At 40.8% G+C, this 12,442-nt stretch overlaps 2 long non-coding RNA genes across 2 annotated transcripts; one reads left to right on the forward strand and one right to left on the reverse strand.

The window, feature by feature from the left end:
- Window positions 1-3,937: 3,937 nt before the first annotated feature.
- On the reverse strand, window positions 3,938-5,426 carry LOC129604369 (uncharacterized). The gene is made up of 3 exons (XR_008695181.1): window positions 4,578-5,426; window positions 4,424-4,475; window positions 3,938-4,255 (listed from the first exon to the last, which is right to left on the reverse strand). It is a non-coding gene; the product is annotated as an uncharacterized LOC129604369 (long non-coding RNA).
- A 4,970-nt stretch (window positions 5,427-10,396) lies between these two features.
- LOC129604287 (uncharacterized) lies at window positions 10,397-12,428 on the forward strand. The gene is made up of 3 exons (XR_008695058.1): window positions 10,397-10,525; window positions 10,846-10,959; window positions 11,587-12,428. It is a non-coding gene; the product is annotated as an uncharacterized LOC129604287 (long non-coding RNA).
- Window positions 12,429-12,442: the final 14 nt, after the last annotated feature.

Consider the following 12,442-nt stretch of genomic DNA (forward strand, 5'->3'; position numbering starts at 1 on the left):
AATAGTCTTATTATTATTTAACATTTAGATTTAACATTTAACATGGATCGAATACAACCCAACAAGGATTGTTCAAGGCAAGGAATGCCAGAGGTCCAATTGAGCAACATGCATAGTAAAAGAAAAACGCTATTGTTGTCAGGAACGCTCGGATGAGGACCCAAATGCACAGCGTACACAGGTTGAGGGTGATCAAAAGGTGGTTTATTCCGGTTAGGCAGAGACGACGTCAGGGACAGGCAAGGGTCATACACGAGAGAGATACAATACCAGAATCATCGAGCGTCAGATCGTGGTCAGGCAGGCAAGGTCGGTAACAGGCGGGTACAACACCAAGGCAGACAGAACAGACAGGGATAAGGCAGGCTCAGAATCAGCAGTCCAGAAACAAGGTACGTAAAACACGGCCGGACAGGATCAAGGAAACTGGGAGCTATGACGGGTACACACAAACAATGATCTGGCCAATTACGAGGGTGAGAGGTGGAGCTTAAATACAAGGTGAGTGATGACTGATGAACTGCATGTGTGTACAATGACCGGGTGAAGCAGGAACAGCTGTGATGTAACGTAAACCGGAAGGTGAAGCTAGAACCAAAAACAGAGACCGGGAGATTACCAAAATAAAACAGGAACTAATGTACTAAAACGGGACACAACAAGAAACAAAACCCCAGATCGTGACAATTGTAAGTTTTTTTTTGCTTGTGGACTTGGTCGAACTGAGAGTTTGTTGTTTGTGTGTGTGTGTGTGTGTGTGTGTGTGTGTGTGTGTGTGTGTGTGTGTGTGTGTGTGTGTGTGTGTGTGTGTGTGTGTGTGTGTGTGTGTGTGTGTGCGTGACAGACACAAATGTGGCTCTTGGTCTCTGACCGGTTGGCCAAAAATTAGCCAACAAATACTCACTATTGACCATTACCCATAAAGCATTGCGCTGAAAATCTGCATATATTGGTAAATGCTGTACTGTTTAACCTATTCATCAAGAAAGGCTGAAACTTTAGAACAATTAACTGAAAGTTAAAACATTAAACATTAAAAGTATAGCTGAATATATCAAAATAAGAAAAAGGACAAAGCTGAAAATCTTACTCTGGATGAGTAAAAATTGTTGTAAATGCTTAATAGCATGAACCTATTGTAAAAAAAGGTCAAAAGGTACAGGTATCTCCTTTCGGCTTATCCTGTCAGGGGTCGCCACAGTGAATAATAATGCCCTTCCTGACGCAACCCCTCCCTGAGGGGATTGAACCCACGACCTGAGCATGAACCTATTATAATAATAATCAAATAAAATGCTAAAATCAGAAATATACTGTAGCTAATAAAGATTATATAAAGATAAAGATTTTAATGTTTGCTTTTATACTGAAAGGATCTGAAGTGTGTGTTGATAATTAAACTGTGAATTAGTTTCATTACTAGTCATAATAACCAATCAGAAGTAGAATTAGTGGTATTTAAGCTAAATATCTGGATTGGTGCTTTTATTTTGAATGGATTTAGAGGAAGTGTGTGTGTCTTAACTTACTAAATAATCAAACATTGTAATGAACTCATCAGTAATATGCATAGAGCTGCTGAGGACACTGAGCATTAGGAGTTTGACCTGTCAGTCAAACTGTTGCTGAGCTCAATCGCTGATCTACTGCAGCTGCGCCGTTGTCATGAAGACGGTGCTCCAAAGGCAGGAAACTGCACAGATCAACTCAATGAGCCGTAGTGAAGCTGATTTTCACCCCTCCTTAACAGGCTTGTTACAGCAAAACCATTTTGGTTATCGTAAAAATAACTTTACTTTATGAATCCCAAGCCTTCAATGAGCAACTGGTGTGGGTTTTATGTTTGAGGAGTAAGAATTGTGGCCACAGTTGTGATTTAAAAATTCCAGTCCTTCTGCTCTTAGTTTCAAGGGTCTCACAGACAAATGCATTAGAGTCTATAGGAGGAATTCTGGAATTCTGCGCTTTGAGACAGGTACAGACTAAAGTATAGGTCTGAGGTCTTGACCAGACATATCATTAGAAAGAAGACAAGTATGACTATGACTGGGTGTAAAAATTATGTTCAAAAGTAAGAGTGAAAACTGCGGCTGTAGTAACGAGTTAAAGAGAAAAGTTCTGACTTAAAAAACGTGTCCTCGATCATGTTGTCAAAGTCCTTGGTCGTCCGTTAGGGAGGCTATAACTTACCTTCTTCAGGTTCAGTCCAATCTAGTTTGTGCCAAAATTTTCATTTAATCCATCTGCAGCATTATATTCAGTAAACGCTGCTGCACTGATGCAGTGACAGTATGTAATAATAAAACATCTTTCTGTTCCATGTCCTCAGTGCAGACTGACCCCAAATGCACAGTAATACTCTTCAACACACAAGGTGTTCACAGAACAATACACATAATGGTCTAAAATCTACACCCAGCAGAGTTTTTTTCTTTGCATCAGTCTGTCTGGTCTCATCTGAATAACAAAGAAAAGTTCTCAACGGCAACAACTCTGAGCTCCAGGGGCCCGTTTCAAGAATTTTGTTTCAAGAGTTTGTTAACCCCGAAATAAGAAAAACTCAGAGTTTTCAGTTTCAGAAAGCGAGGTAACTTAAACCCGTAAAGCGGGGTAAGTTTAAACCTGTTTCAAGAAGCGAGGTAACCGAAACTCAGAGTCAGTTACTATGGCAACTTACTCTGTGAACCTAACCTGGTCGGGAGCAGGTTTTATTCGGGAAACCCAGAGTTTCCTTCGGTCTCTGCCCCTTTTTAAAGTGAACAGTGTTTAAATACCTCATTTAATCTTTCAGTACATTAATAGATTTCACCTTTTTCCTTCGCGCAAAGACCAAAATGTCCGTTTCTAGAGGATCCTGTAGATGAGGACGCTGTATTAATTCACACGGCATTGAATTCACGCCGCAAGAAGATTTTGACGCCAAGAGTTAATTTTCTGTCATATCGCCATGCATATTTATTGTGGTCGTGCTCCTACATCCGAGCAGATTGTTTGCGTTGCGTTACATTTTTTTTGCAAACGGTAGTTTTCTTTATAACATTGGAGATGCTGAGCACATTAGTGAAGCCACTGTATGTAGAATAGTTCGATGTCAAGCGCTTTCCTTGACACAAACTCCTTAAAGCCAAGAGGAGTTTCACAGGATTGCAGGTATGTGGTAATTAATTTGTTTCATACAGGCTAATCTGAAAAATGATGATCAGTTAATTATATCTTGCTGTGATCTGAAATAAACTGATAAATGTGCAGGTGCACTGACTACTCTTTCTAATGGTCACTGTAACTGACATCACATTGTTTACATCACCAAGATCATATGTGATGCTGCACATATCATAAACGTCAACTCATGAATATATCGTGAGTCAACCCTAAATAACAGGCTGCATTGTGGTAAGTACATGTATGTCCTATACACTTATTTCAATGCATGCACTACACACTCACAGGAGCACTTCTATGCAGCACTAAAGTAATGTAAACTTTCTTCTAGGAGAGATTGACGGCTTTCTGCTGGAGATAGGGGTTAATGGCAGCCCACACTACTGACCCCTCACCCAGAACCTGAAGCAGAACCCCAGCAGCGCTTTAATGTGGCCCTGCAGAACAAGAGTCCGGGTGAAAATGACCATAGGCCTCTTGAAAGCGAGTCTTTATTGCCTACGTCACTTCAAGGAAACACCTGAGATGCCTGTGACATTACTGTGACATGTGTTGTTCTCTACATTATTGCAATTATTAGAGGGGAGCAACACCCTGCCCTACAAATACAAGACCCAGAGGAAAAGTCCTTCCATCACAGTAATCTGCAGAGTGGATGGACAGTCAGATGTGATTTGCTTTAATGTCTTAATCAACCATTACCACCACCACCACCAAAAAAAGAAACTGAATAGATGCAAATCATAATTTATTTGTTTTTTTTTTATTTCCTACAAATACAAAGGCAATTGTTAGATTTTATGATTCTTCCAATAATTCATACAATTCACCTTTAACTATACACTCATCTCCAGCTTGTGTTTGGGAATTTCAATTTTCTAGATCTGTCTTTTCTAAAGTATAACATTTCCTTGAGATTTAGTTTATACAACTCAATAACCGGTAACTTAAAATACAGAGGATTTAGAGTTACATGACATAGTTCCTCATTACTCTAACAGAATTGAACTCTGGCATTTACTGAACATCACTGAACTGTGTGCATCTGTGCAGCAGAATGTGACAGACCCTCCTCCTGCTGTTCTTCCACACTCTGGGGCAGAGGGGACATCATAATGTCAGTATTCTTGGAGATCAAGTTACATAATTTAAGCTACGCAACACAAACATCAGAAATCATGTGATGTGTATAAACTGTATTAATATTACACTTTATAATACTGCTTATCATAATTTAAGCTTTATTTAGTAGTATACTTACAACATCCTGGGTTTCTGTTGTGACAGGAGGATTCACATATTACCATCAGAATCTGTTAAGACCAACTAAATATCCAACCTAGACTCTAAGAAATGGATATATCAAAAGTAGTCTATGTAAAAAATCACATATATAGGTACAGTAGGCCTCTTACATTTTACACATGCACTTGTATCCTGGGGAGTGACTGGTTCTGATGAACTCCCTCCAGGAATTCCTTCAGCCTCTGCTTTCTAGTGTTCATGCTGAGGGCCTTCTCCTCTGCATGCGTCAGAGGTGGAGGTGCAGGTCCTCCACCAGTTGTTCTAGCCTCTGCCTTCTTTCTGTTGGCTGAGTAGAAGTCAAATGATTTAACTGTGTGAAAACATTACAGCCATGTTGAAAATGCTGCTGCACTGCTATACTCTGCATGCTATTTAGTTATTTAATATGTCAAATGTTGTAAAGTCAGGTGGTCTACACCCATGACATGATGGTGCCTTATACCTGTTTGAAGTATGTTTTTACATTTAATTTTTAGCCACGTTCTTTTATGCCTGCAGGATTGCGCCTACATAAAAATTGAAATTAAACGTAATATTATTACGTGTTTTGGGTAACTTTTAAAAACCTAATTAGATTAATGTAATAATTGCTCTCCATAAAACGTATTGGATTATTGAATTATCATTACTTTACAAATCCCACATCAACCACAACAGGAATTTTAAAAACGCATAGACATAACACTGCACTTTTAATTCATACAAACATCGGTATTTTATGCAATTACTGAAGTAACGCCTTAGATGAGTGAAAAATTACTTTACAAGTCCTTACTTTACGAGTGAAATATAACAACAATACTAAAATTATTTAGGATTTAGTTACGCTGAACACTGTATGATTAAAATGTAAACTTACGCGAAGTTGCTTTTTCTACCGAATATAGACTCGTAGTCGCTATTTGCTTGAGGTCATATCCATTTCCGGCCGTCTTTTGTTGTGCTGTTGCCATGGTGAGTAGTAGTATCTTCACTCCATTGATCAGGGCTTTGTATTGTCACGGTGCACGCGCTTAACCCTGAGTCAGTCAACTCAGAGTTGCTTAAACCAACTTTTTTCAGCTGTTCTGAAACCGAAAACTCCAGGTTTGTAAACTCAGAGTAAATCAACTCAGAGTTTCGTTTAAACTCAGAGTTTGTTAAACCTCCTTCTTGAAACGGGCCCCAGGACTAAACGCTTTAAGCCGCTTTAGGTCTTTCCTCAGCTGGTCTGAAGTTATGGAGAGGGGAATAATAATAAGAATAATAAGAATAATATGTACATATTTACAGCTCAGGCATGTAATACTGTACTTGAGAATTAGAAGAATCATGGGCGAGAATTAGCACGTGAAAGAAACATATGGCAATAAACAAACATATGGTATTGTATATAAATGTACCTGTCCACTGGTTAATACATCACAAAAGCATGTGGCAACAGTGACCTCACAGCACAAGCATACTTCCCTCAGTGGACTGTTGTTCATTATATATATATATAGAAGGAACAAGCCAAACAAAATCACATAACAGCACATGTTTACACAAGGAAAGTTTATTTAATTAAATTAATCACATAAGTATATTATGCTTAAAGCATCAGGAAGCTAACAGATGAAATCGTCCAATGGTATTAATAAGGTTTGAAACCATAATAAAGCGGTTTATTACAGTAAATTCAAGCTGCAATTCATTTTTTGGCCACCGGATTTCACTAAAGATACTGTGTCGAAAATCGAGTAATGAACCCTTTCTCGACACAAGCTTTAGTGCTTCAGAAAAGCTTCATTTGGCCATCACTAGTTAGTGCTGCAGATCGGGTGAACAGCACTGGGGACTGAGCAGCACAGTGAAGCAAGGTTTCCACAGCACCTTCCCAAAGAGCAAGAGATCTTCACCTCCATATTAACAAATAAGTCCCACAGACCACAGAAGCAGTTGAAATCCACCTCTCTAAGAAAAAAAAACCACATTGCTCTGCTATCCTGGGGCCCATTTCAAGAAGGAGGTTTAACAAACTCTGAGTTGAAACTGAACTCTGAGTTGATTTACTCTGAGTTTGCAAACCTGGAGTTTTCGGTTCCAGAACAGCTGAAAAGAGTTGGTTTAAGCAACTCTGAGTTGACTGACTCAGAGTTAAGCGCGTGCACCGCGACGATACAAAGCCCTGATCAATAGAGTGAACATATTACGAGTCACCATGGCAACAGGACAACAAAAGACGTCCGGAAATGGATATGATACGTCAAGCATATAGCGACTACGAGTCTATAATCTGTAGAAAAAGCATCACGGCTGCAGCGGCGAAAGAGAAAGAATTAGCTTGGAAGAAAATAGCTGCTCGAGTCAATGCGTAAGTTTACATTTTAATCAGTGCAATGATGCACTGACACAACTAATGCAGTGGTCAGCGTAACTAATTACTAAATAATTTTAGTATTGTTCTTACATTTCACTCGTAAAGTAAGGACTTGTAAAGTAATTGTTCACTCATCTAAGAAGTTTCGTCAGTAATTGCATAAAATACTGATGTTTGTATGAATTAAAAGTGCAGTGTTATGTCTATGCATTTTTAAAATTCCTGTTGTGGTTGAGGTGGGATTTGTAAAGTAATGATAATTCAATAATCCAATACGTTTTATGGAGAGCAATTATTACATTAATCTAATTAGGTTTTAAAAGTTACCCAAAACACGTAATAATATAGGAATTTAAATTCAGTTTTTATGTACAGTAGGCGCAATCCTGCAGGCATAAAAGAACGTGGCTATAAATGAAATGTAAAAACATAATTCAAACAGCTAAGGCACAATCATATCATGTGTGTAGACTACCTGACTTTACAACATTTGACATATTAAATAACTAAATAGCATGCAGAGTATAGCAGTGCAGCAGCATTTTCAACATGGCTGTAATGTTTTCACACAGTTAAATCATTTGACTTCTACTCAACCAACAGAAAGTAGGCAGAGGATAGAACAACTGGTGGAGGACCTGCACCTCCACCTCTGACGCATGCAGAGGAGAAGGCCCTCAGCCTGAACACTGGAAAGCAGAGGCTGAAGGAATTTCTGGAGGGAGTTCATCAGAACCAGTCACTCCCCAGGATACAAGTGCATGTGTAAAATGTAAGAGGCCTACTGTACCTATATATGTGATTTTTTACATAGACTACTTTTGATATATCCATTTCTTAGACTCTGGGTTGGGTTCTTTGTCGGTCTTAACAGATTCTGATGGCAATATGTGAATCTTCCTGTCACAGCAGAAGCCCAGGATGTTGTAAGTATACTACTAAATAAAGCTTAAATTATAATAAGCAGTATTATAAAGTGTAATATTAATACAGTTTTTACACATCACATGATTTCTAAGGTTTGTGTTGCGTAGCCTAAATGATGTAACTTGATCTCCAAGTATACAAGTATACAATATTATCTCCCCTCTGCCCCAGAGTGTGGAAGAACAGCAGGAGGAGGGTCTGTCACATTCTGCTGCACAGATGCACACACTTCAGTGATGTTCAGTAAATGCCAGAGTTCAATTCTGTAAGAATAATGAGGAACTATGTCTTGTAACTCTAAATCTTCTGTATTTTAAGTTACTGGTTATTGAGTTGTATAAACTAAATCTCAAGGAAATGTTATACTGGTACCACAAGATTGAAAAGACAGATCTAGAAATTGAAATTCCCAAACACAAGCTGGAGATGAGTGTATAGTTAAAGGTGAATTGTATGAATTATTGGCAGAATCATAAAATCTAACAATTGCCTTTGTATTTGTAGGAAATGAAAAAGAACAAATAAATTATGATTTGCATCTATTCAGTTTCTTTTATTGGTGGTGGTGGTAATGGTTGATTAAGACATCCTCAGGGTCTTGTATTTGTAGGGCAGGGTGTTGCTCCTCTCTAATAATTGCAATAATGTGGAGAACCACACATGCCACAATAATGTCACAGGCCTCTCAGCTGTTACCCTGAAGTGACGTAGGCACTGAAGACGTGCTTTCAACAGGCCTATGGTCATTTCCACCCGGACTCTTGTTCTGCAGTGACACGTTAAAGCGCTGCTGGGGGCCTGCTTCAGGTTCTGGGTGAGGGGTCAGTAGTGTGGGCTGCCATTAACCCCTATCTCCAGCAGAAAGCCGTCAATCTCTCCTAGAAGAAAGTTCACATTACTTTAGTGCTGCATAGAAGTGCTCCTGTGAGTGTGTAGTGCATGCATTGAAATAAGTGTATAGGACATACATGTACCTGTACAGTGCAGGCTGTTATTTAGGGTTGACGAGTTCAAGTTTATGATATGTGCAGCATCACATATGATCTTGGTGATGTAAACAATGTAATGTCAGTTACAGTGACCATTAGAAAGAGTAGTCAGTGCACCTGCACATTTATCAGTTTATTTCAGATCACAGCAGATTTCAGATTAGCCTCAATGAAATGAATTAAATACCACATACCTGCAATCCTGTGAAACTCCTCTTTAATGGCTTTAAGGAGTTTGTGTCAAGGAAAGCGCTTGAGGTCGAACTATTCTACATACAGTGGCTTCACTAATGTGCTCAGCATCTCCAATGTTATAAAAAAAACTACCGTTAACAAAAAAAAACGTAACGCAACACAAAGAATCTGTTCGGATGTAAAAGCACGGCCACGATGAGTGATGTGTTTGACGTATGGGTGAATAAGATTATTAATATATGTATGGAGTCTCGAGAAAATCGGTACCGCTAAAATAAAAATGCACGGCGATATGACAGAAAATTAACTCGTGGCGTCAAAATCCTCTCGCGGCGTAAATTCAGTGCCGTGTGAATTAATACAGCGTCCTCATCTACAGGATCCTCTAGAAACGGACATTTTGGTCTCTGCGCGAAGGAAACAGGTGAAATCTATGAATGAACTGAAAGATTAAATGAGGTATTTAAACACTGTTCACTTTAAAAAGGGGCAGAGACCGAAGGAAACTCTGGGTTTCCAGAATAAAACCTGCTCGCGACCAGGTTTGGTTCACAGAGTCAGTTGCCATAGTAACTGACTCTGGGTTTCGGTTACCTCGCTTCTTGAAACAGGCTTAAACTTACCCCGCTTTACGGGTTTAAGTTACCTCGCTTTCTGAAACCGAAAACTCTGAGTTTGTTAACCCCGAAATAAGGAAAACTCAGAGTTTTTGGTTCGGATCCATCTTGCGTCTTTTATCCAACATTTTGCATTATTTGATATATAAATACCAGGTCACATCAATGCAGATGATGCAATTGCAGATGGTTGTGGGTTGTTTAACCTTCTAAGCATTTTTAACAGTCAACCCACAAACCATTTGCAATGGACTGAGGACTGAAACAGGCAACGCTGTTGATTAGGGGCAAAAGAAAAACAGAAAGTTATAAAACGGCTCCAAAAGCTGGACTAGAGGCCTTTTCTAAGTGAAAGTATTGCCATTAGGACACATTTTTGTAACATCAATACGTGTGCACATAGTGGATTTAAAGTAATTTAGTGGTCAAACATGCAAGTACAAGGGTTAGGGTCTTTTACCTTAGGTTTGTGTGACAGACACCTACAGTGGAGAAATGTAGCTTGGTCTTAATTTCAAATATTCACTATTTTAGTGCTATTGCTCTGGGAATGCATGAATGTAGTTGTATTTTTTTGAATGCTTAAGTATTTTTTTGAGTGCTTAAGTTTTTTAACACTGTAATGTCCGACACCACTTGAACACCGCAGCAGCGGGAAAAAGAATCGGCCTCATTCAACAGGCTGAATCCGTCCCTGAAGATAGCTTCGTTTGCTTCGGTTCTGAACTCACGTTTGCTTCTTTTCCCTCTTTTCGCGATGCTAGAAGAACGGTGCAACTGTGCGCATAAAAATGAGCAGATCATCGAACCAATCAGATGCGCTGCTGATGTGATTGACAAGGGGGAGGAGCCAACGAGTTAAAACCGTTTCTGGTGATGTGCGCGTCAATCATAACGACATAAAAACATGATGAACGTCAGCATCGGCTGTGATATAACAGCTACGATATCGTATATCGTACAGACTCCAGAACTATCGTATAAATACGGTAATACACTGTCTTATACACTGGTCTTGAGCAGCACTAGCATGTGTTGCTACTGTGTTAACTGGCATTGTGTGTAACATTTTGAGTTCTTAATATTAATATATTTATGGAAACATGTTTCTGGTAATTCCTAAGATGTGAACAAACCTTAATGTAGCATTTTATTATTTCATTTTTATTATAGGAACCACTTAAGCTATTTGTGCACTCTAATCTGTTTAATTAAACAGCCTTATACATAATGCAGTTGACAGACGTCCAGTGTTGCAGCAGAATGTCACTCGATTGCTCGGTCTGAGAAATTGTGATTGTTCATTTAGGTCACAGCACAGTACAGGCCTGCACATTGACTTTAAGCCGCCAGCTGAGACCTGGACCGATGCTGACTGCTTTGCTTCACTCACAGTTCACCCGGGCGCCGAGAGCACCAGCCGGTAGGTAACAGGTAAATCGGTAACAGATGAGACGCTCCCGATATTTACAAAAAACATGACACGAAACACAAGTTGAACACCACGCTTCAAATCCAAGCCCTGTGTAACAACTGCATTGCATGGCACAAAGTCACACCAGCAGCGTTACTGGAACGTTTCACCTCGACAGAAACCTGCCTATGCACGTACATATCGCTTTATGCACACACAGATCTATTGTGACCCTTATTGACTCCATTAAGCAAGCCATTTTAATAATAATTATTAGGAGCCAAAGAGCAACAACAGCTGCAGGGGCGAGTTTCTGATGCTTGGTGACGTCTGGGTTGTGGTTTGAGCTCATTCTAAGCTGTGAGGACGACTGTAGCTGATGATGCTGATCCCACAGCTCCCTCCAGGAGGAGGAGCCGGGCTGCTCCTCCTCCTGCTGCCTCCTCACAAATAAGAGCACCTCCTGTTAAATCCCCGTGGGCTTTAAATCACTATTCCTGAACAGGAGGATAGATCACAGTTGATGCACGGATCCGTGTACAGTAGCTCGTATCAGGAGCCTGAACTGGCTCCAAGCTCAGCTGGAGCCACAGCTCACACAGCTGCTTCATGTGTTTGCCTTTGTGTTGTTTAAAGGTTGAGAAAGAGGAAGAGACTCTGACAGCGGAGCGAGAAAACAAACACAAGACCCTGATCCCCACACGACTGTTTGATCTGCGCAGACCCCAAAGTGGGATTTTCTCGTGGGAACGGATTCATCGGCACAGAGTTTGATGGTGATGGTGTTGGTTTAACCAGGCAGTGCAGGTTGTCTGGACAAACTAAAAGTCAATGACAGCAGCGTTCCACAAGCAGCACTGAACTAGAGTTTGTCAGCGCGAGGCTCCTGCAGCGTGAGCACGGGGGGGGCTCATTCACACGGCCGGGGCTGGGGAGGGTTGACCCTTCAGACGCCTCACTCAGCGGAAGCCACTCCAGCTTTGCTTGTCAAGGTCCCAACTCCTCCACTTGTGTTTACAGGAACGTGAGTAAGGCTGGAGGACAAACAGTGAGACGGTGTGACTCCTCCACAGCAGGTGGACCACAATCAGAGGCGGCGGCCGACGCAGCCATGGGAACATGTTCTACGCTCGTTGCCCCGTCACTGCCGTTTTGTTTTCACATGGCCTTCAACCTCGGCGTGTGGACCACAAACAGATGTGAAGGCGTTTCTCACAGCGTTTCCTTTGAGTCACGAGTCAGAGACTCTGCTAAGCAACGAGCGCTAACGTCGCCTTTCTACCAGCAGGTGGCAGCTTGTTCACACCTGCTCAGGTGTCTGTAGCAGTGTTTGCTTTGCAGAGAGCAGCAGGACGGGTCCATGTGTGCCACCATGCGCCCGCTGGGGTCAGCGTTGGTCTGTGTCTGTGTGATGGCCAGGCTGCCGGTGGTTCTCACAGCCCCATGGAGTGACCCTGAACAGCAGGGAACAGCATCATAACTAGTGCTTAAA

The sequence above is a fragment of the Betta splendens genome, chromosome 1, assembly GCF_900634795.4.
Source record: "Betta splendens chromosome 1, fBetSpl5.4, whole genome shotgun sequence".
NCBI classification, from domain to species: Eukaryota; Metazoa; Chordata; class Actinopteri; order Anabantiformes; family Osphronemidae; genus Betta; species Betta splendens.